The sequence below is a fragment of the Barbus barbus genome, assembly GCF_936440315.1.
Source record: "Barbus barbus genome assembly, chromosome: 9".
Lineage (NCBI taxonomy): Eukaryota > Metazoa > Chordata > Actinopteri > Cypriniformes > Cyprinidae > Barbus > Barbus barbus.
Window position 1 is genome coordinate 17,318,124 of NC_136737.1, and position 23,198 is coordinate 17,341,321.

The 23,198-nt window shown below is 37.8% G+C and overlaps 1 pseudogene across 1 annotated transcript; it reads left to right on the plus strand.

Moving 5' to 3' along the window:
* Nucleotides 1-301: 301 nt before the first annotated feature.
* Nucleotides 302-22,761, plus strand: LOC306875256 (disintegrin and metalloproteinase domain-containing protein 10-like; annotated as a pseudogene). The gene is made up of 15 exons: nt 302-418; nt 1,264-1,402; nt 1,498-1,609; nt 1,710-1,860; nt 7,710-7,789; nt 8,286-8,396; nt 9,813-9,905; nt 10,795-10,964; nt 16,565-16,725; nt 19,285-19,456; nt 19,618-19,762; nt 20,574-20,757; nt 21,417-21,516; nt 21,696-21,916; nt 22,181-22,761. The product of its transcript is annotated as a disintegrin and metalloproteinase domain-containing protein 10-like (transcript).
* The last annotated feature ends 437 nt before the right edge of the window (nt 22,762-23,198 follow it).

Sequence of the window (23,198 nt, forward strand, 5' to 3'; positions counted from 1 at the left end):
AAATTCAATTACTGTACCACACACCCATGAGTATTTTTGTTCTCCCCTGCAAATAGCTATATAATGAGATTTCTGGAAGTTTCCCAAAAGAAAAAAACATCCTCTTTAAAGCCTTGGAAGAACATAAATGTGGGGGACCTTTTTGCTCAGAACATGTCTTTGGCGTTTCTCATGTTTCCCTGAGGAATACTCATTTAAAATTCCCATTATACTTTAGGAACTGAATTCAAATTGTGGTCCTCCTTCAAAACAAGTCTGTATATGCCTAGTTAGTGTAGTTCAGGTATGTGAAACCCAAAACATTCCTCTCTGAATAGATTTCAAGCACCTGTGAGCTAAGAAGACATGGTAGCCACACTTTTGAGCGCTTCTAAGATTGATCTGCTGATTTATATTTTATCTAGAGGACATTTTACAGGTAAGATGCCTTTGTGCTTTGTCTCACAGGTGGTGGGTTTACAGCTGGATGTAATGAAAGGACATTTGTCTGGATTATTTTATTTTTTGGCCCCTTCCATTGGCCCGCTTGCCCCAACTTGCCTGCAGCAAAATCAGATGTTCTTCCTTACTTGCATAAGAGAAAATTTTAATCATAATTAGCGGCCTTGCTAAGATAAGGTAAGCAACACTATTGTTGTTCATACTTAGGGTTAGGGATTTGAACGAACCCCTAAGTATTATGCTTTGTTTGGTGTGTAATTTAAACTGCACCGTTTGTACTACTACAGCCATGAAACTTGCTATTGCTATAATAAGCAAAATGATAAAATGAACTATTTTTGTCCAAAAATTATTATACCGACAGGTAGGTTATTTTGACTTAAGCCATTTGAAACACTGTAGTATGATATGAGCATCAGGTGCTGTTCACACAGAATTGTATTAAAATTATGAAAACAGCACAAGCAGCACATAATAGGGGCGTCGAGATGCATTTTATATGATGTGCTTAGAAAAAAAACAGTAAATAGCGGAAATAGCTGACAACTGTTGTTAATAAATGCAACTGGGGGAAAAGCTGAAACCAGCCTAAGTTGTTTCGTTAGACTTAGCTCACAGGTCCCAGGCAGTTCAAGCTGGTTTTTCTGAAAAGTGACAACAACCTCTGTAAAACCAGCCAAAATACCAGCAATGCACAATGCATTTATGTGAATTAGCTTACATTTGAAAATGTACTCACTGTCACTGCTTTGTGGTAAACAAATTTATAATGGAACTGGACTCCAGTTTAACCGAGTATCCTTCGTTTTTTAAATATTTCAGAAGCTTTACAAGATATTAGCAAGTACATAAAACACTACGAAGGCCTGTCTTATGACCGAGAGCTCATAAAACAACAGCACCAGCGCATCAGACGAGAGACTCTTCATCAGCTTCATCTAAACTTCAACGCCTTTCAAAGGTACTTACGATTTTTAAGACATCCAAACATCTGTATTATTCCATCATACTTATTAAATATATGTACTTTTATTAAGCACTGATTTTCTTTGGTAGAGAATTCCACCTACGTCTCAAGCCAGATGTAAATGGCTTCACAGAAGATTTCAAGATCCAGTCAGAAGATGAAACTCAGATGGTGGACCTCTCTCATATATACTCAGGAGTAGTAGAAAGTAAGATATTTTGTAGCACATTCATTGTTTTAAATGCCACACAATTCTTATATATAATTAAGGTTATGAAACTGTTCTTGTCTTAAAGATTAGAGTGTATTCTCATGGCAAGGGTCTGTTCTCGAGGGCCAGTTTGAAGGCTCCTTTACAACAGCCAATGGGACGTTCTACATCGAGCCCATTGACAGATACACCACCTTCAACACTGACCACCATTGCATCATTTATCACAAGGATGATGTGGGTGAGTGATTATATTATAGTTATTATATTATCATTTCTTTCTTCACTGAGGTAAAACTGGGAATTAATCCTAACAAAATTTTGTTTATTTAAAAAATCATTTTTTTGCCTAATGTTTTGCCCCCAAAAATAATTTTTTCCATTTTCCAATAAAGACGAAGAATCCATAAACCATGATAAATTAAGGCCTATTGCAAGCAGAACTTTTCAATAAAGCTAGTAGTTTAATATAATAATGATATGGTTTCACAGACAGCGTTTAGAGACTAAGCCAGGATTAGGCCGTAGTTCAATTAGGACATTTAAGTCGTTTTATTTAACATGCCTTTGAAAAAACATTACTAGTGTGCATATTGAGACAAAACAAAGTGTCTTTCAGTTGAAACAGTTCAGAATTACATTTTAATCTAGGACTAGGTTTAAGCCTTGTCTGTGAAACCGGGGGAATAAGACTTTCCCAACCCAATCTCATGAGATGTGTTTTATGAGTAGGCGATTTTGTATGAATTTGTACAATGTGATTGTTAGGAAAAAATCATGACGGTCCACCCCTATAACTAATTGTATGAATGATCTCGAATTGTTTTATTTGGAAAATAAGTAAAAAAATAGTGTTTAACACACTATTTCTTTTTTTTTTTTGTAGTTTTAGCTTGAAAATTTGAATTTTATTTCATGAATTATTTTTATGTATTATTATTATTTGTTTTTTAATTTTTTAATTTACTTTTTTTTTTTAAAGAAAACCTTTAGTTAAGTAGTAACCAGAATGCACATAGCAATTTACTAACAGCCCAAAAAAATCATATCTACTTAGAAAGTTACGGTTTTAAAAGTGAGATTTGTATTTCAAGTGGTGTTGCTATTGTATTTGATTTCGTTTGTCCAAACATTCGAACTGTGTGCGGTATTTTTTTTTTTTTACTGCAGTTCATTGTTGTGCTATATGAGTGGTGTAGAAGTTGCATGCAGGAGAGCCACATGTGTTATGCATTATATTGATTGTTCAAAGAACGTACATATTATAAATCTCACAAATGAGTCTATTTATACCACAAACTACAATGATGAATGTGATAGAGAAGGTTGATAATGACCGTAATGCACTTATTGTTCAGCCAAGCCATTTTTAAATCCTAATAATCTTTTTTCTTTGTCAGCTGACATGGAAATAATTGTTTAGCCAGTCTAGAGAGGATTAAATAGATCTTTCATGCACTGTAAAGTAACAGGATGGGATTTTCTCAATGGTGTAATGAATATATAGTCTGAGACCACATTACAAATATGATACTTTTGTCTCTTTTAAGGATGTTTTTGCCATTGAGCATCCAAACTCTTTTTTTTTTTTAAACTTCAGATTTGTTTCAGATGAAGCTCCAAATGCAGAATGCAAAACAAGTGCATTTTGACTAGTGGTCTCAGACTTTTGGACCCTGAATTGTTTTGATGCAGTTTCTGGGATTTACATTTGCGTCTGTACTCCTCTTTCACTGCATGGGGTCGTAAAAAGACACGTGTTCCTGTCTTTGTATTGCAGAAGGTAAACATTGGCAGAGAGACAAGTGTATGTATAGTCTGTGGATATTGGTGGTCATGTGATCTCGTGGTTGAAGTCACACCATACGCATATGGTTTCAAGGTTACTCTAGACTATTTCTCATGGATACAGGGGCTTGGTATATATGTGTTTATATATATATATATATATATATATATATACAGTATATATATATATATATATGTATGTATATATGTATGTATGTATATGTATATGTATATGTATATTTCTTTCTTTCTTTCTTTCTTTCTTTCTTTCTTTCTCTCTCTCTCTCTATATATATAAACTAAATTGGCATCCAAAAATACTTGAAATTGTGTTCGAAATGTTTTATGCAGAGTTTTTTTTTTTGCAATTTAAATTGCAGCAATTTAAAGTAATGGATTTCCTGCTTGAGTCACTTGAAGACTAAACCTGATTGCTCAAATCAGATCTGTTATTTATACTCATCCCATTTTTGGACAATGCTATGGTTTGTCTGCCATCTGGAAGTTAAAACTAACAGGAAGAGGAGCAGCTTTGATTAGGTTTCACTGCAGCTGGCTGGGTAAAGGAAACAATTAAACAGAGTCAACAGTAAACAGGACAGTTCAGCAAGTTTGCATTTCATCATCAGTTCACTGCCATATCTCAATGTTGGGTTTGATTTCCATACTGTATAATTCAATGACGTAAATGTAATTGGGGCTGGTTGGATTTATAAAAAAAATACAAGATCTATTCCAGGTTAGTCTTTGATTCTGCAAGTGTTCTTGGATAAACATTCATTTTAATTTCCGCTCCCCTCTGGCGTGGATTGTTTCTCGATAAATTCAGGCATATTTTTCCTCAAACAACTCCCAAACCTTTCTGCCCTGGTCTCCACATGCACAACTACTTGAAAGAGAATCACGCAGGATGAAGCCAAAGTCTGGAAGTAATTCCATCAATGGGTCAATGCCTGACATTTACCCTTTCTTCTCACATGCTCCATTTCTCTCCGCTCAATCTCACTGATCTAGGAACGACTCTGCTAGCCTTTTTGTTTATAGAATCTATGATCATGTTCCAAAGAATGATCTGAAACCAGTGGTGGGACCTTGCTGTCCACCTTATTTACATTTAAGGATTCTTATTGGTTGATTCTTGCACACCAGGATGGTGTGATCCAATCACGTTGCTTCTCTAGTTAGAGTCAACTTGACATTTATTCCCAGCTAAACTCTCAGTCATTTTACAGTGTAGCTAAAACTTAACCAGGCTGTTGTGGATGTCAGCCACCTGACTTTCCATGAGCTTGCATGTTTTTTGCTTCAAATTAATTTTTAATCTGATTTATGTCATTCTTGAGACCTTCCTGAATGTGAATTCATAATGTAAGACCTTCTCATTGAAGTCTGAGAGTCAGTTACCTTAAGTTTTAACCTCTTACGAGAAACCCGAGAAAAAAGTTTTAGGAAAAAGTTTTTGTTCATGTCTTTAAATTGTTTAGAGCATTTAGAATAATATATATATATATATATATATAAACAAAAAAATGATATTTCATTCATAAGTTATGCTATGTCCTCGTTGGGGGACATTGGAACTCAATTTCTTTAAAAAAATAAAAAGACATGAATGAAAATGCATAAGCAAAAACAATTGATTTTTAAATCACCAAAACATTTTTACTTTAAGAATTTTTTTTTTTTTTACCAAACTTTGTATAAAAATGATTCTCAAGAATTTTATAACAGAGTGATTCGCTATACCTTTTTTCTTTCTGCAAAAAGTGTGTAAAATGGCCAAAAATGTGTTTTTGCACATATACAATGTATCTATAAACTAAATCAAATTTGCATATTAATGTGTTTTGGGGGGAACGTAATGAAAAAAGAAGTGTAAAAATGGGAGTAATAATTGACATGATTTTCATAATAATATATAATATTTAATATAATATTGAAATATAATTTATTTCCTTATTCATTTGTTATGTCTCCCAAAATAATAAACATAGTCCCGGTGTCCTCATATGCGGACATGTATGAAATTAACGTCCTGTTTCATAACAGAAAGTCATATTTTGATGTGAAACCCCATAACATTTTGCTGAGATGTTGATTTATGACACACAGTTTAAAAATGAGAGATATTTAAATGATAACTGTGGCATGTATAGTCTCTCATGTAATGTCCTCATATGAGGCCGCAGGGTCTTAAGAGGTTAAGGTCATACCGTCTATGTAACCCAGCTATGTTATGTCTGGTTTGGGTCACAATGCACCGCTATCACAAACAATCAGTGCATCTGTTTTTTATAGTTGATTGAAGTTTCCATGAGAATGTTTTAAAGTTATTCTTTAAGAATCATAATAAAACAACGTGCTCATCGTGCTCTGTTTTTATTTGTTGAAAGGCTGTTGAAGCACTCTAATCTTTGTAGGAAGATTTTTTTAAGTGAATTTTTGAACAACAACAATGTAAAAGATTTTAAATATAATGCAATATTACTTTTTTGTTGTGTTTGAGATTTAAACTTGGTGCCTTTGATTACTACTGTTAATACTCTGGGTTAAAGCCAAGAGTGATAACGGTAACGATAACTATATTAGCATCCACACCAATGCACTATAATGTTCTGTAAATCCTCAAGCTTAGTCGAGTGGATTCTCTTTGGCTGTCAATATTTTTGTTCATCAGCTGGAAAAAAATTGTTCTGAAAGTGATTCCAGTGATATTGTTCCTCTGTGCCGTTATCGTTATAGTTGTAGTGTGGAATTCCCAAGAACAATTATTAAAACCTTGTTAGTTATCATCCATGGTGTGAGCAGCCTTAAGGCCTGGACGTCATAATTGCCCCATATTGTACACCTGTTTGATTTTTATTTCTAACTTTTCATACATTTTCTTTCTTGCAGATGATCAAATTGGGCAAAAAATCCCATAATTGATATGACTTCTTGTAGAGTAGAATTGGGACTGCACTCTTAAAATTAAAGGCTCCAGAAAGCGGTTGTTTTTGCTGTGATGCGATAGAAGAACCATTTTTGGAAGAAACTTTCAGCAAAATGGTTCTCAAAAGAATCATTATCTTCTTAGTTTAAAGAACATTTTAATAATCTAAAAAAACCTTTTACCACTATAAAGAACTTGTAAAGTTTCCATTGATGTTAAAGGTTTTTCATGGAACTATGAATACCTAAACCTTCATTTTTAAGAAAGTGGGCACTTTTGATTTGGACAAGTTAGCAACCACGAAAAACACCCTAACAACCAGCAATACACTTTTGCATGGCTTTTCAGAAAGAGTATATTTTTTGTTGTTCCTTTCAAATTGAGACAATAATAAAAAAAAAATAAGTTAAATGCAGGCTAATTAGAGAAAATAAAATAACAAAAGATTGTGCTATTTAGAAAATGTATTCTCCTTTCATTTACGAGGTACAAGTAAGAGTCAAGTCTAGCAAAGTTTAGCCCAGTTAGAAATGATGTTACAATGAGGTTTTTCAACAGAGGTCACAAAAGATACACACCAAGTCCCACTTGAGCAAGCATGTTGGTTTTGCAATGAATTCATAATTTCAAGACTGTATGAAAGGGTCCACGGTTTTTGCAATCTTTTTTTGTCAGAACGTCTGTGTATCATCTAGTCTTTTATGGCACAGGGCATTAATAAGAATGTATTTGGCCTCATTCGTGAACCACAAACAACAGTTTTTATTGAGCAAGCTGTTCATAAAACCATTCTTATATAAATCTTACAGTATGTTTTGTGAGAGATTTACATCTTTTATTTGTTCTGTGTTTCCTGAATGAGGCCCAAAGAAATATTTATGAACATTTATGACATATTTATGATATTTATAGAAAAAAGGCTTTTCTTTTCATTTTGATAAAACAACATTCTGATTAATTACCAGCTTTTTTAGTATATTATTTATGTCAATGTACTGTCATAGTGTTTATTAAGATTTTGAATTAGCTTTTTATTTTTCATTTTCATTTTAGTGTAATTTAAGTTTTAGTCATTTTATGTGCTTTTGTCATTTATTTTTAATCTTTCTGTTCAGTTTTATTTTACTTTTAGTCATTTTAATACTTAAACCTATTCCAGCTAGTTGCTAAAGCTTAGGTTTAGGTTTTGTTCATCTAATTTATATTTAATCTTTTTTTTCAGATTTATTACAATAAATTCAAATGATTTTTAATAGCTTTTGTTTTAGGTAACATTAACAACACTGTTAATTACAACATTTTTTTCCCTTGTTTACATCTCCTTAGTAGTCAACTCCCATATTATAACCCTTTAATATGTTTTTCCACAGACAGTGCTCCCTTGAAACACACTCATGTTGGCTTCTGTGGTGCCGAGCGCCTGCAGCATCTTGTCCAAAACCACCAAGAGGTCAGACATGACTTCACCTCATTTCCAGTTTTGTCCTGTACAGTGTGTCCTTACAAACCCAAATGAGTTTTTTAAAAGGAGCACTAAATGTGGAAATAATTTTGAAATCAGATGTTCAGAGCTTTTTAGAAGATCGCACATGGAGGTGGGCGACGCTTCGTAATGTCACTCAATAATTGTTTTTCTCTACCACCTTGTCCTGTTTTTAGGAGGCGTCCTGCTGTATGGAAAAGAGTTCTATCTGTCCAATCTATCTATTGTTTGAAGCTCCTGGTTGGGTTAAAGCCATTTACCCCCAAAATGGGTGAAAGGACAACCTGTCGCGTTTTTAAATCAGATAACATGCTAGCATTATATTTTAAGCTCATATTTACTACAATTCACCACTTCCACTTGTTCGGTGGCAGCATTGAAAAAACAGATGTGAGCTTTTCCCTAAGTTCTCCCTTGACGCCTTCTCAAGGTTGTGAAATTTTCTCTATCTTGTGACCCACAGCAGATAACAATGTCCAGGTCAAAGCGGAAGGTTGACCAGTCCAAAACCAGCTGTCTTCTGCACCTCCATGCAGACCACCGCTTTGGAAGTGTTGTAGCTGTTATGGCTCAGGTGAGTTTTCAAGATCTAGTACTCAAAAGATTCTTTCATTCGACATCTACAGGCTGATAAACACAATCCTTTTTCTGTTGACTCTAAAGTGTTGCCCCCCTTCGGTGCCCAATCTCCACGAAGTGGGATTCAAAGCATATTCCTTCCTTGATCCCACTGGAGACTTCTCCGAAATGGTGGGATTGTATGTCACCAATGGAACAAAGCCAAGTTCTTTACTGTGAGAAACAAAGGTCTTCAAGCTGCTTTGGTACAACTTAATGTTATGTAATGTTTGTATGCTGAAGATAAAAGACAGGATTTCCACAAGTTAAAGTAACCATTTGTTATCTTTTATCTGACGAGTTTTCCAGATTGGTGTATTTTGGGGGCTGGACTGCCTGCCTTATGACTGAGATCACTGAGATTTTACTTTGGGGGTAGTTCCCATTGTCTGCATATTATTTTTGACAGTTACGTAATGTTTTTGTTTTACTCTCCACAGCTGGTGATTTTTATAGTTTTATCAAATCACTGCATGTACGAGATTCCTGAAAAGCAATGTTTCTGCCAAATGAATAACTGAAAAACATCCTTTTAAATGATAATGGCTCTTTGATATTTTGTTGCTTTTTTATTTAGCCGGTTTCTGAGCTTGAGAAAACTGTTAATAAGTCTTTTGTTTTTGGTCCCTATGTTTGTGCCAAGCAAAACTGATCAGTGAAAAAAAAACTAGCTTTCAAAAATTGGGGATTGTTAAGATTTTATGTTTTTAAACTAAGTGACTTACTGCATTTATTTGATCAAAAATACAGTAAAAACAGTAATCTTCTAACTTAAAAAAAAAAAAAAGTTATTTATTCCTGTGATGCAAAGCTGAATTTTCATTACTCCAGTCTTCAGTGTCACATGATCTTTCAGAAATCATTCTAATATATTGATTTGATGGTCGAGAATGTGTCTGTCTGTCTGTCTGTCTATCTATTTTTTTTACAGATTCAGAAGTGCTTGTGTAATTGGGTGTAGGTACTCGGGCTGTGTGCCATGCCACAGTGTTATTCCATGTTTCCATATTCACCCAGTGCTGTGTGCTAATATGTTGGTCTTGGTCTGCTCATTGTAAGGAACAGAGGCCAGATTGTCACTCATATTCCTCACCAGGCACTTTTACCCCAGAGCGCTTACATTCCTTCTTAGGCGAAATGTGCCTCAATCCACTGACAGTGGCTGGGGCAAGAGACTCTGGAGTATTCACTGTTGCAAATGAAACTCTGAAGAACAGTGTCTCGATTGATCAAATAATATGATAAGATTACTGTGGCAAAATTAATCTGTCTGTCTGTCCTTCTGTCTATCAGTTTGTCACTATTTCTGTATAATAAGGTGTCAAAGTGAAGTCAGTTAATCATAAGCGTACTGCACCAATATGTTTTGCAGGTTGCCTCGTACATGAAAGCAGTAAACGACATTTACGACAAAGCCGACTTTGACGGCATAGAGCTGGTCAACTTCAAAGTGAAATTCCTCACTGTAAGGTCCTTGTTTTGGTCGAGGTTTAAACAAAATAATTATGGCTGTAGTATACATTTTGACATTTTCTTTTAATTGTCCTGTTTTTTTTTTATTGCCTCTAACTTCAGATAATTGCATACTATTTATTTACCCGTTTGTTTTTTAATATAATTGAATGCCATTTATTTATTTTTTATATGTTTTCCTGTTAATTGTTTGTTTTGTCAAAAATATTTACTGCAAATTAATTAATTCATTAATGTTTATTTATTTTTCTTGTTTGTTTTAGTATGTATTTATTGCTTCTTAACTTCAGATAATTTCAGATTATTTATTTTATTTTTTCTTAACTTCTTATATAATAAATAGTATTTCTTTATTGTTCTTTAACTGCAGATATCTTCAAAATATTTATTTATTTTCCAGTTTTTAGTAGGCTATTTATTTATTTTTTGCCACTAAACTTTGTTTATTGACCTTTTGTTTTTGTTTTATTGTAATTTATTTTTGACCTCTTTATTTTAATTAATTTTTATAATAGTTATTCATATTCAGATATTTATATAGTTTCTGGTAATTTTTGTTTAGTTTAGTATTTATTTATTGCCTCTAAATTTTAGACTTATTCAACCTGATCTCATGAAAGTGCGTATAAATAGTATGCCAAATGAAAAAGGAAAACTCGTGGTATTGATATGCAAAAATGGACTTTGGCACCTTTTCATGAGACCAGGCTCATTTATTTAACTATCATTCCTCACCATAAGGTCCGTATTTTGCACGTTTTACATATCATTTCTGCCATGCAGTGTTCTACTCTTATGCCTCCTGACCTACTTCTTCATCACTGTCAAAGATTTAAATGCACAGCCTGGAATGACATAAAACAGGTCACTAATCATTTCAGGTGATCACCGAAGAAGATCCCAGCAGTTCCTTGGGCAAGACCCACATTGGTGCCTGAGAAGCTTTTGAGTCTGTTTTCCGAGACGAACTGGAACGACTACTGCCTGTCTTATCTCCTGACCAACAGAGACTTCAGTGGGGTTCTCGGTCTGGCCTGGGAAGGAAAACCAGGTAATTTCAGCCCATCCACTCCAGACAAATCGTAACAAAAGCCGCCTCAATGACTCCCAAAACAAATGTCACGTGGAGGAATATTATTATACTCAATGCTGGTTGACGGGGCTTATGCGCCATTTAGGCCTTTGGTATGTGACCTCTACCACAGTTGTCCTTGACGCGACATGATATTGAAGCAAAGCTATCTGATAACATCACTCAAACCCTAGACATCCTATTGAAAGATGGGGTTCTGGGCGTGGAGTGGTGGTCTTTGGGAAGTACTTCTAGGAAAGAATGTGCTCATGTACAATTCAGAGAAACAACCTTCCTGGAAGCTTTTATGCAATTGCATGTACTGTGATAGTTTTATGAGATACAAGAGGACAAGTTTGCTAATAAGAAACTGCCAGACTTAAAGTGACTCTTGTATGAGTAAACCAGAATACAGTAATGCAAGGATGTTTAGGGCCTTGTGAACCCCCCCCAATTCATTTTTTTTTCCAAATTGTTTTTTTTTTTCAGATTTAATTTTTCTAGATTCTGTTTAAATGGCTATATATTATAATTATATTTTATTAATGTAAAAGCATATCTCTAATTAATTGAACCCATGGAATTTAAATAATTAAACAAAAATATATTTTTAGGGCACTATAATTTTTATTTTTCCCTAAATTCAGTTTTCTGGTTTATTTTTCGGGATTCCATTTTGATGTTTTATTTAAATTAAAATTATCTAAAAGCATGTGTAATCAATTAAATTCAAAAAGCTTTAAAGAATTAGTTTTTAAAACACTTTTGCTGATAATTTACTCACCCCCATGTCATCCAAGATGTCCATGTCTTTCTTTCTTCAGTCGAAAAGAAATTAAGGTTTTTGATGAAAACATTTCTCCATATAATGGACTTCATTGGGACCCAAACGGTTCAAGGTCCAAATGACAGTTTCAGTGCAGCTTCAAAGGGCTTTAAACGATACCAGACGATGAATAAGGGTGTTATCTAGCGAAACGATCGGTCATTTCAAAAATAAATGAAAAAGTTTAAGTTTTATAAGCACAAATGCTCGCCTTGCTCTGTTCTGTGATGCACGTTCGCGACGTCACGTAATACGCAATGACGTTGAAAAGGTCACGGTTGACTTAGGCGGAAGTACCGAGTCAGTGTTTACAAATGTGCGGAAGGAGGACCATATACACACATTCAAATGTCTTTGTGTCAGTTTATCGTTTAAAATGCCCATTTGTGCGTATCCTGGGTGTTTTAATATTAAAAAGCCTACTGACTCGGTACTTCCGTCTAAGTCAACTGTGACCTTTTCCACGTAATTGCGTATTACGTGACGTCACGAACGCGCATCACCATTTAAAGCCCTTTGAAGCTGCACTGAAACTGTCATTTGGACCTTGAACCTTTTGGGTCCCAATGAAGTCCATTATATGGAGAAATGTTTTCATCAAAAACCTTAATTTCTTTTCGACTGAAGAAAGAAAGACATGGACATCTTGGATGACATGGGGGTGAGTAAATTATCAGCAAAAGTTTTTTTTAAAAGTGAACTAATCCTTTAACAGTTTAATAATTTATTTATTTTGTTATATAATAATAAGACTATTTTTTTTTATCAAAGTCTGTGTTGTCTGTTTGAATTTTTCCAAATTTGTTATTTAATATAAATTATTATCGAATTAAGCTTTTAAACAATTTAACAGTTTGAGAAGTACACTGTATTGCTTTGATTTGGGGAAAAAAAACTTCTTACAGTATTATCTCACATTGTATTTTAGTACTGCTGCCAAGATGACCTCATAATTAACGTTCCTCTCCACAACACAATGAATGCCGCATTCCGCATTAGCAGGTTCCTCTACATGACAGGACATGACCTTCGCTGTCGCTCCCTTTTAATCTGGACATCTGCGACATCCTGACTGTTATAAATGAGACATCTCCTGTCTTTATTGATCAATAAATTCTTCTACTTGGCTGAAAAGACCGGCTTAGACCAGCATGAATCTCCATAGTTCATACTGGTCTAGCTTGTAGGAATAATATAGTCATGCAGTCAAGCAAAATGGTCCAGTGTAAGCTAGTTAGTTAGGAAGCCCGCTTTGGACACCAGGACAACTTACAGTTACATTTTAGCTCAAGTTATACTTATATGTACTAAATATTTGTGCATTGCCCCATTTAACCTTTCCATTGGACACATAACGCAATTTAAACAAAGTCATATGATAAATATTTTCTTGTTTGTTTGATTTTATTAATTAATTTATTTGATTATTTATACTTTTTTTTTGTTGGTATTTTTATATTTTTCATTTTATTGTCTCTCAAATTTATTCATTCATTTATTTACCTGTTTGTTTGTTTTTTTGCACGAAGCAAAGAAGACCTTACGGGGTGCAATCCAGCCCAGTAAACCATCATAACTCTGATCCAGTGCTGATCTTTTTAACAGGGAAATTCCCTCATCTAGCAACACATTCCTTACATTTTGACCCTCAATGACTCTCAGATCTGTCAGTTTTCACAGAAGTGGTGTTTTGTAAATGTACACTGGCTTCAATTCAGGTACAGTATCTGAATGTCACTGGGATCTCACACGGCCAGCAAACTGAGCAGTCATTGTTTTGATTATTATTGTTGAAGGTTGGAGGTGCAGGCCACCAGCTGAGATCCTAGAATGCTGCTATGGGACTGACCACAGCGCCCGCTGTGATTGGCTGATAAAGGGGGTGTGAGTCCACAGAAGTGGTGACATGTGACCAGAGAGCTATGCATGTTAGACCTATACCCCCACCGCAAAACCTGGGATAACTGCATTCATTCTCCGCATTTGCCGCCATGGTGAAACCCTCACGTGAGGAGGCACATAGGTTCCTTCACGCACATTAGCATTTAACCACCATTCAAATCCAGTATCAAGTTGCATGCAGTTCCATATGGGATGGACCATCCACTCAGACCGTTTTGGACAAATATAAAAGCAGCAATGACTTTGATGTGACTTTTTAGTGCTTTAGCACTCAAACATGTCAAGAAACCTGATGGATGCTAACACTAACATCTTAGTTTGGCCCTGGAAAGTTGAATCAAGACATCTGCAAGTCCTACAACAGTCTTTCGGCCTTGTTTTGACTGGGCTTGTTGTCACTCATTTATTCCACTGCAGAGTGGGCTGAAGGGGTTTGTGGGGGCTTTCTGTCAATTGTGCTTACCCAACAAAGACACACTACCCTGCTTTAGCAGTTTGGGAGGTTGTAGAGAGGTCAGTTTTTTTCTGGGTGGGTGGTGGTTGTAGTATTTGAATGCATTATGATTTGGACATATTGACTTTAATGTGTCCTCCCATTTTATTTGTTGTATAGTGTTCTGCAGGAATGGCATATTTTTGTTGGACAAAACCTATAAATGAGTAAGCATTTGAGCACTACTTCTTTTATTCTAAAGTCAGTGTTTTTTTAAAAATGGGTTTTGGTTAATTGCCTGAAATAAGGATTAACACAAACTAGAGACATAAAAGCTGTATGATTTTAAAGCTTTTACTTGTCTCGAAAAAGGTGGTTGTTAACAAGTGGCTGAATGGCTAATATAGAGGTTGTTTGGGACATTAAACATCACAATGCTAAAACCCTAAATTTTACTCACTAGTCCATTTGACAGTGTTGTGTTTATGGTTGCGCTCTTGCAAACGTTTAGTTAAAATGTTTTAATGAAGATTGAAAGAATTGTCAAAAGCTTGGTAAAGTCAAAGCCATGCAACTGTGGTGTGGTTTGTTTATATCCTACACTTAGCTTTTTACTTCTGGCATTTGTATTTCAGTTTCAAAATTCATAAAAGTTTTGTTCATTTGTGACGATTTTAATTTTAATCATACTGAACAGAATGTACAATGGTGCGGTCACATGAGCAAAACTTCTTGGGCAAAGTTGGTCCTTTGTCCACTTCCAAACCAAACAGCTTTATATTGGTAAACATGGCAAATTCCAGGGTTAACAGTTAATTGAATTTGAATTTGAAATGTTTTTGGCACAAATGTCCCTCAAAGGAAATAGCAGATTATGTGGATTCCTGGTTAACTTTCCTGCAGAATTTCTACAAACAAAACTAAATGCGAAGAACATTCAGAATCATAAACATTTGCTGGTCACAGAGCTTATTGTTTTTGTTAAAAACCAATAGAAAAATCATTTAAGTTTTTGTTGAGGGAACCAAGGTGATGCAAACTTCTGGGTTGGTTTAAGCACTCTATTGGCCTGGTACAATAAACCCATTCGGAAGCTTTGGTCTAAAAATATTCCTGTGGTGTTAGGTCCTGTTTACTTTCCTATCTCTTAAATACTTCCTTAATCTTCACTATTGTAGTTGGTTTGGACTTTTTGCTGATTGTTTTGAACAATCATGATGGCTGTGTTGTGGTGCAAATCAACTGCCTTATACCCTAAAAAAAACTTGTGACAAAAATGGCTAGTGGAAAAAGAGCCTGATATAGCAGTTGTGAAAGGCAACAATGTCCCAGAGGCACCATCCTGGTCACCTTGCATGTTGTTGAACAAGCTTAACTTTCTGTAAAGATGCCTCTGACCTAGAGTACACCGGAGTAAATAGTTCACCTTCATTTCAGTTGGCACTCTTTCTAGTTGGAATGAGTAAGCTCTGCCATGCAATGCATTTATATTCCATTGTCTAACTGAATATAGCTCACGTAGTTATTTTAATGTGTTTGTCAGGACAACACCATTGTCCTTCCAATAGAACTACTGGTAGTTGGACATGGTCTGCAAGACCTTCAAATTTAGAAAAATTTCTTAGCTGCCATTAAGAATTTTTAGACATTTGCATATGAAACTTCCTATGTTTATGATTGTTTGAACCTCAGTGACAAATGACTCAGCAATTCCAAAAATTAACACCTATTCCTCATGTGATGATGAGATCCCTAAATGAGAGACAGATGATGACCATAGAGCCTCTATAAACCCACAGTTCACATATGTTTTATGTGAGCCAGTTTATCCAACCTCAGTGTATGGTTCTTGTAAATTTCCCAGAGACAGGCAAAAAAAAAAAAAAAAAAAAAAAAAAAACCGGATAGGTTCTCGATGCTTTGGGCCTGAACACAAATCTCACAACATCAGAGGAGCTATAAGCCTGAGCTTTAATTTAGCTGAACTAAGAGTTCACAGCCTGGTTTAAAACAGTCCAGGACTTTGATGGACAAGCTGATCTTGACCAACTACAACTCTAACCCCTCTTACCACCCACCAGCAGACTTTAGTCAGCAATGATGTAATTGGTTAGAGCTTGTGAAAAAGACCAGATGTTTGTGATCAGCAGTAAATTGTCCGTTGACATTATATAAGTCTGAAACAAAGGGGAGCCCATGTGAAAATAAAAAGTACACAAGTCTACTAGGGGTTCTCAGTATGTAAATCATGACTTCATGACACATCCATTTCCAGGAGACACGGTACCTTTGCCCTGATCCTTTAGCCAAGGGATCTAAACAAAACTCAAGAGAAATATCCTTAGTCAATTTAATCTTCGCCTTAACAAATGTACTTGAAGATTGTATATTTTCGTTACTTTTATTTTTCATTCTTAGATAACTGGGGAGGGATCTGCTCTGAGAGGATTTGGAAGGGTGGTAACAATTCCAGTCATAACACGGGTCTCATCACACTTCAGAACTACGGCTACTACCTTTCTCCGAAACAGGTGCACCTGACCTTCGCCCATGAGTTGGGCCATAGTCTTGGAGCCCCTGTAAGTCTGATGCCTTTCACAGACTAACCTGTATAGTTAAAACCAACAACTGACACATGCATGAATGTTTAACACTGGGTTTGGGCTGCAATCTCCATTGGCATCATTGTTTTGAAAATGCATGCTACTACGCTGTTACCAAAATGCTAGATTATTTTTGTTTGATTGCAGGCTTTATCGTAGCATATGACGCTATAGAGCATGATGAGCTTGCTGTATATCCAAATGCCTTTCAATGATTGGTGAGCTTTGCCACCTGTAGCAGCCATGTTCTTCACACTTTCTATGTGTCACGAATCTGGTCCATGCTCTTCCGGACAATCACCACCAGAGGTCACCCATTCACCACATTGGCTCTTACACTACACAGCACACTGTGCTCCTGAGGCCTCTCCTGTCCATGAGTGTGCTCCAGAGACCTCTCCTGTCCACGAGTCTGCTCCAGTGCCTCCAGAGGTGGCGGCTTCCGCTGCAGAACCTCCCGAAGTGGTGGCACCTACTCCTGAACTCACGGTCTGCCCTGTCACGGCCACGGAGGCCGTCCCTGAACTCGCTGTCTGCCCCGTCACGGCCATGGAGGCCGTTCCTGAACTCACGGTCTGCCCTGTCACGGCCATGGAGGCCGTTCCTGAACTCACAGTCTGCCCTGTCACGGCCATGGAGACCGTTCCTGAGCTCACGCCCTGTGCTGTCACGGCTAAAGAGGCCGTCTGTTAGCTCACGCCCTGTCCTGTCACGGCTAAAGAGGCCGTCTGTGAACTCTTGCCCTGTCCTGTCACGGCTCAAGAGGCCGTCTGTGAGCTCTCGCCCTGTCCTGTCACGGCTAAAGAGGCCGTCTGTGAGCTCTCGCCCTGTCCTGTCACGGCTAAAAACGCCGTCTATGAATCCTCGTCCTGCCCTGCCATGCCCTCTGTGATCATGAATGCTCTCCCTGTATTGTCTGTCTCTGCTCTCCCTGTGTTGTCTGTCTCTGTTTCCCCCAGATCTCAGACTCTGCCATGGTTTCCTGCCCAGTCTGCTTCCTGGCGAGGGTTTTCTGCTCAGGTCTGATGGTCCTCTGCCCTGCCATGGTGGTCTTCTGCTCGGGTCTGGTGGTCGTCTGCCCCGCCGTGGTGGTCTTCTGCTCGGGTCTGGTGGTCGTCTGCCCCGCCGTGGTGGTCTTCTGCTCGGGTCTGGTGGTCATCTGCTCCGCCGTGGTGGTCCTCTGCTCCGGTCTGGTGGTCCTCTGCTCCGCTGTGGTCTTCTGCTCGGGTCTGGTGGTCATCTGCTCCGCCGTGGTGGTTTTCTGCTCCGGTCTGGTGGTCGTCTGCTCTGCCCTGGTGGGCTCTTACTCTGTCCTGGTCTCTGGTTCCGGCTGGATGTCCTGCTCTGCCCCAATCCCCGGTCTTCCCACTTCCTCAAGGACATGGCCCTCCGTCCCTCCCCCTGTTCCGCCTCCGCTCCACCGTCCTCCTAGATTGTTTAGGAGCGTCTGGAAGCAGCTCCTTGGGGGGGGGGCTATGTCACGAATCTAGTCCATGCTCTTCCGGACAATCACCACCAGAGGTCATATGTTTACACTACAGAGCACACTGGACTACAGTTCCCACAATCCATTGCACAGATCACAGCTGTCACCATTCACACATAACACACACCTGATTATCATTTCACAATCACTCACTCACTATTTAAGTCTGGGACTTGCTCTTGCTCAGGGCCGAGTATTGTTTGCATTTATCACTCACCTAGCGATAGCACTTTACAGAGCCATTGTCTTCGCCTTAGTCTTGCCTTGTTTTCCTGCTGTGTCTGACCCTGCCCGTGTTTCCTGGATTTACCCTTCGCCTCTGCCGTTTGGACTCTGTTCGCTCCCCGTTTGGATTATTGCTCTCGTCTCTGGATTATCTCTCTGCCTTGCCCCTTTGGATACTGTTCACCGATCGTCGACCCACGCTTGCTCCACGGATTGCTTTGTCTTGCCTCCACCATATCTGTTTGCCACTGTCTGACCCTGCCTGTTTACTGACCATGTTTTGTAATAAAGCTTTGCATATGGATCCGCACGTCTCACGTCTCGTCAGCCCCGTAACACTATGGCTCTTTGGCAGATTAGTTCTGCTCTGCCTGGCCACCACCCCTTTACACGTTAAGTCACATTTGACAGCGAAACGGCTAACAAGCATGCCTCATTGTTTCCAGACTGAATTTGGGATGCAGAGCAGATCGAAGGATCCACATCATCTTTGATTTATGGGGAGGCTAGGGAAAGGGGCCAGTGGCCTTTGTCCCACTTATCTCATTTCACTTCTAAAGGTTTTAATGTGCTGCAGAGTTTCTGTCAATGAAAAGCAACACAACACTATAGTGTGCATAATTCGTATACCTGGTACTACTTCCTAGACATTGAAATATAGAAATTAATTGACGGAAGCAAGTAAATTACTTGTATTACTTGAGCCAATAAATATATTGTTTAATTCATCCCCAATGGAGGAGAACAACTAACTAGTAGTAGATAATTTTAGTTTGAGACTCCCGATCTACATTTTACTTAATGTGTCATATATTCTGTGGCAGCATGATGAGGGTTCTGACTGTGGAGGCCTGGAGATCACCGGTGGCAAAGGCAGGTTCTTGATGTTCCCTCAAACCTCCTACAAGATCGAGGAGAACCACGACAAGTTTTCACCCTGCAGCCTTCAGCACATGAGTCGCATTCTGAATATCAAGAAGGACAAATGCTTTGTAGGTAAGACGTCTGAACAGATTCTGGAATGAGATAGATAATGAACATTAATGAACATTAGCTTTTCTCAGTCCTAAATCTCTCCTATGGACTTTATTTCCATGGCTGATCAGGGCATGAGGTAAACTTAACTGGCTGAAGATATACCTGTTTTGTCTTGTCAGTTAGTGAGCATCCCATTTGTGGAAACCGTATCGTAAAAGAGGGGGAAGAATGTGATGTGGGCCATGATGAAAGTGATCCATGCTGTTACAGCTCAAAGGAACCTGCAGGCATTGAATGTCGACTGAAGCCCGACAAACATTGCAGGTTTGCATCAATCTGTTTTATGTCAGAATGACCTGTAGAATTTTTGGCCAAACAAAATTTCTTCACTGTAAGGTGCCAAATTGCACCTTTAACCCTTATGGTCCATGAGTCCATGCCTTGGTGATGTAATGTCAAATTGACTGTTGGATAGTGAACTGTTGGAAAATAAAGCCTGCAACAGCGCAGACTTTGCAAAAGGATGTATTATAGCGCTTGGGGTGCTAGTGAGTTCCTTTTTGAGCCCTTAAGTGACAAACTTGATACCTTACTTCAGGAGCCTCCAATCCTGCAACTGGAGGTGCAAACCTGAATACCTGAACCAGCTAATCAAGGTCCTCAGGATTATTTGAAGCTTCCAAGAAGGTGAGTTGGAACAACCCTCCAGGAGCTGGTTTGGACCTCCCTGGTGTAGGAGGGCTACTTCCAACCGCCAAGGAGGTAAGCTCCAACCCTAGATGCCTAAACATATCTAAACCACATAATCAAGGTCATCAAAATTACTCAAAATGTTATGGCAGATGTTTTGGAGAACGGTCAAGCTAAACTTTCTTGAAAGGTTGCCCTCCAGGAACTCCTCTTTCATAAGGCAAAGGTGTCCAGTCCTAAAATCTGGAGGAAGGTGGCCCTCCAGGAGCTGGGTTGGACACCCCTTCGGTAGAGTCTTGTGGACTTCATGGAAATTTGCAAATTAAGTCTACATCAAGAGTACTATTTGGGTTGGGGCCTAATAATGCCTGAACTGATTATGGTACATTAAACCTACCTTCTTAAATATGATCTTTGGTAACTGTTTGCCATATATCTGTCACAGTCCTAGCCAGGGTCTATGCTGCAGCTCCCATTGTGACTTCAAGGAAGCTGGGCTGATGTGTGAACGCCAATCTGAGTCTTGCAACCGAAGTGTATGCACCGGTTCTTCTGCTGTATGTCCAGGACCTGCCGCCAAGCCAGATATGACAATATGCAGTGATGGTACACGTGTCTGTTTTAATGGGGTATGTCAAACAGGGACAATCTGGCTATTTTTTGACTATGTACTATTCTGATTTGGATTGGAATCTTTGGAACTTGCTATACGCATTTTTGATGAAACCTGATCTGTTTGTTTCAGTCCAGTGTAATGCATATTTAGTGTACCTACATATTTACATTGGTCTCTAATTAGACCATTCAGACTTGAACTCATCCAGATTTTATACCAGTTTCAAACCACACATGGCTGTAGTTTGGCTCATGTTTTTCAAAATCAGATTTCAATAATTTTTCTGCTATTCAAAATACAAAAAAATAACATATTTGAGTTCTACAAATACGATACGAGATACATTATTGTCCCCTTAGAGGAAATTTTTCTTGGGCTTAGTGTATACTGCAGATACAGATCACATATAAATAACCAAATCACATATATCACACGTAATGCAGGGGGGCAAGAAATAATTTATATTTGTTTGAGGAAGAAATTAAAAGACAAGAAAAAAAAAAAATTGCTTTTGTGGGATGATCAGTATAGTATGTGTTTGGGAACTGAGAACATGGAATCATTCATGCTTAATGAGCATAGTAATCATGCAAATTAGGTATATTTTGCCTATTACCCTACCACACAATGTGACATCCTCTATAACCAATGTCTTGTGGCTTGATGTCACAGGAATGTGGCCTATCTCTCTGCGCGTTGTATGACATGGTGCAATGTGACTGCCCGGGAGAGAACCGGATGGAAAAGTGCCACATGTGTTGCCAGCAGAGAGGTAACCACAATGTTCTGCCACAAAAGAACGTATTTACTGCTCCAAATAAATTAGATGCATGAACAGCCATTTGTTTTAATGGACTGTTTGCACTGACATTACTGCTCCATAAATTGTAAATAAAGCACACATGCTCTTGTATCCGACCATTTTTCTTCTTTGGTATTTTCTCTCCATAGATAAACCTAATACTTGTGCAAGCACCACTTCTTCAGTTCTTTTGCATTACTTTAGTGGGAAGCATGTGGCTTTGGTTCCTGGGGCTCCGTGCTCTGGAAACCGAGGCTACTGCGACAGTTTTAAAGTGTGCCGAATCCTAGATGCCGATGGCCCAATCGCCAGGCTCAAGAATTCTTTCCTAAAATTGGATGAGTTTGATGACCTGTCTGGTTGGATGAAGGTTTGTTGTTAGCATTTGTTCTAATATGTATGCTACTATCTTCTTTTTTGCCTTTACACAAGATTAGTGAGGCCATATCTGCAGTAAAGTAATTGGACATCTTTAACATTTGTAAAAATTGCCAAGGATATATATTTTGTGCACCTAAACCAAATGGACCAATAGGAACAACCCAGAGAACCCTAACTGCATAACTGCAAGCTTAAAACATTCCAATGAATATATGTTTGCTATTATTTGAAACTTCTCTCTTCTCATTTGCAGGCACATTGGTGGGCAATACTTCTGGGTATTCTTGCCATTTCAGTCGTAATGGACGGAACTATCTGTGTTTTTGGACGGCCACTTGAGATTGATGATGACAGGTAAACATCTCCCTACTTGGAGCCTTCCAACTGGCAAAAAACACTCCCTGCAAGCAAGAAAACATTGCTTATGAGGCAACTTTTGAAAGTTTAAAACATCTGACTGATCACTAAAGCCTGTCCAGGTGCACAGCTGAGACTCGACTGCATCTGTCCAAACATGATTTGAGTTTACTCCGCCTCTTCCAGCCATGTGTCTCACACCATTGGTCATTACAAAGTTATTTTAACTCCATTGCTGATTTGAGAATTGAATACTGTCCAGCTTTTCAACTATGAATCATTGTGCTCTCAATAACTTTGTACACAATGTTGCCTACGTTTATTTAAAAGAAATCCAAGAACATGAGACTGCGATTTTGAGAAAGCCGGATTATCTCAACATAGTCAATGAGAACAGATGGCTGTAGATTCATGGAAATCTTACATAGACAACATGTTTTTTGGAAAGGTACAATAAAAAGTATATGTTAACCTGTGAATGGCTTACTTATAGTTGTCTCTGCTCATTTGTTTCCTCCGGCAATCACAGGCTCAGAATGATATCGGCAAGGTTAAAATTTTGTGTTTTGCAAACTTTTGGCTATGATGAGTGATATCACGACACCAGTTTGTTTGAGCTGCTGGATTTGCTTTCACAATTTTATCTCTTCCTGTCGTCCTTGGGAGGGGTTACCATGATAAGCACTAAGAACTAAGTGACATTAAAGCTTGAATGGGGTAAAAAAAAGGTCAAGATCTATTTAATAAGAAATTATGAAATGTTGTTTTAATAGGTTAAATTATATAAATGTGTAAATAATTAAAATACTTAATTTGTATATAATGAGTTATTTGTGCACCAAGAAATTAGGGGGAGGGGGGGGGGAAGCAAAATAAATGTATAAAACATTCAAGTTCAGATTTCAAGACATTAA